The following is a 2278-nucleotide window of genomic DNA, read 5'->3' as shown; positions in this document are numbered from 1 at the left end:
AACACTAATTAACCTAACCTAAATAGAAATATCTCTAAAGATATTTCCAAAGTATTTCATTCATTCATTCAACAAATCTTCAGCAAACATTATTTTTGAAAATAGAAAAATTTTGTATTTAAGTTAATTAAAATTATTGTTACTATTACTCATCAACCAGCCATTAGACCTAAGACTTATGACTGGGAACTCTAGTTTTATTTATTTATTTTATTATTTATTTATTTTTAAACATCTTTATTGGAGTATAATTGCTTTACAATGTTGTGGTAGTTTCTGCTGTATAAGAAAGTGAATTAGTTATATGTATACATATATTCACATATCCTCTACTTCTTGAGTCTCCCTCCCACCCTCCCTATCCCACCCCTCTAGGTGGTCACAAAGCACCGAGCTGATCTTCCTGTGCTATAAGGTTGCTTCCCACTAGCTATCTATTTTACATTTGGTAGTGTATATATGTCCATGCCACTCTCACTTCAGCAAACATTTATTGATCTAATACAATGCTATACTAGTTACTAGTCTAACCCATGAAGATACGTCACTTTTTAAAAAATGGGTCCTCTTGGACACAGAATTGGATTATGGTGTTAATGAAGAGTAATATTATACAGAAATTCAAGATGACTGGATAGGATGTTGCAGGAGGATGTGGTCCCTCTTTGCTACTGTAAAGATGTGGAGCAATTTACCAAACAAAGAGATATCAAGGGGGGAAAGAGTTTTCAGAGAAATGATAAAAATTGATTTAGGGGTGTTAACCTTGTGTTTCCTGGAAGACATTTAGATAGCTGATTTGGAATGGAAATGTAAGTTCAGAACTCAGGCAAGAGGTCTGAGATAGAAATATAATGTTGAAGTTATTATCATATCAGGAGGCTATTCAGTGAAGTTGAGGTAGGTCACCCTGCAGATGTGACCACTAGTTGAGCTGAAAGCTGAACCCAGGCAGTTGGAGACTCCACATCCCCTTCCTTATCTTTGGAATGTGCATTCCACACTTGCCTTTCCCATCACCAGAAGTTGTCTCAAGGATACAGCCTTGAGATAGATATGTGGTATTGAGACTATCTGGATGTTATGTGTGACTGAATCCAGTTAAATCCTCTAGATAAATTTTTAAGATTAAGGTGGTGAGTGTGGAAAACTATCCATCATCTTGTGGCCACCCAAGACAAATCTTGTAAGTTCCCTTGCTTATTAAACCTGCCACCTACCAATTTGTAGTGGTTTGCCTCTTTCTTCCATTTCTCCCTGCCCTCTGCATAAGGGACTTTTTTCGGATTATACCTGGGAAGCTCCCGAGGAGATTTCAAACCAACAAATTATATATGCCATAAAGAATCTATATAAAGAGAATACCCACTGAGCATTAAGGAATACTAAATTTAAACTACAGGCTGAAGAAAAAATAATAAAGGAGAAAAATTCATGAGCAAAGAGTTAGGAGTAAATGAGGAGATACACACACCCCCTTAAGTTCATTGAAAATAAATGCTGTGTTTGTCCATCTTTGCCACATGGAGCTTGGAAAAAAAGAAAGGATGCAAAAAATATTTATTGAATTTAAATATCTCTACTTTATATGGCATTGTGTTAAGTATTTTTTAATAATAATGAAATTATTTTTTTCTGAATTTTATCAAAATGGATAAATATTTAGTTTTCAGATTATACCTGATATATTCTAATAAATAAAATGCCATAGTCAAAGGTATAAACAATTTTAAGATTGATATATATTCCCAAAATTATTCCTAAAAATATTTTACCAATTTGTATCTCTTTTAATATATAAGAGCATTACAAATATTGATTATTACATATTTTCATTCTTAATTTAGCTAATTTTGGGGGTATGTCAACTCTTATTACCCCTGTAGTTATAATTTAATTTATTGGACTTCTAAAGGGTAGAACTTTTTATTTTTCATCTGTTACTATCTCTAAGCATTTTATTTTTTACAGGATTGTCTATTCATATCATTTGATTCAGGTCATATTTCTACTGTGAAGAAGATTAAGGAATGTAATACAACTTTCAAATTAAGAAAAAGTTCAGCTAGCTATTTAGTTGAATAAATTATTAGAGTTGTCTATAGTAAGCACTGATGTGGAAAATCACAAAATCTGTGAATATTATGAAATTTAAAGAATAAAAATTAATATTTTATAATTTATATTTGGTGAGAATATATAAGTTTAGAGTGATTCAGTATGTTTTTAGTGTGGCATGGCAATGATATCTCCTTGTTGATCATCCTTTCCAAATGTA

The sequence above is a fragment of the Delphinus delphis genome, chromosome 18, assembly GCF_949987515.2.
Source record: "Delphinus delphis chromosome 18, mDelDel1.2, whole genome shotgun sequence".
NCBI classification, from domain to species: domain Eukaryota; kingdom Metazoa; phylum Chordata; class Mammalia; order Artiodactyla; family Delphinidae; genus Delphinus; species Delphinus delphis.
The sequence above is the reverse complement of the archived record's forward strand: the minus strand, read 5'-3'. Positions refer to the sequence as shown.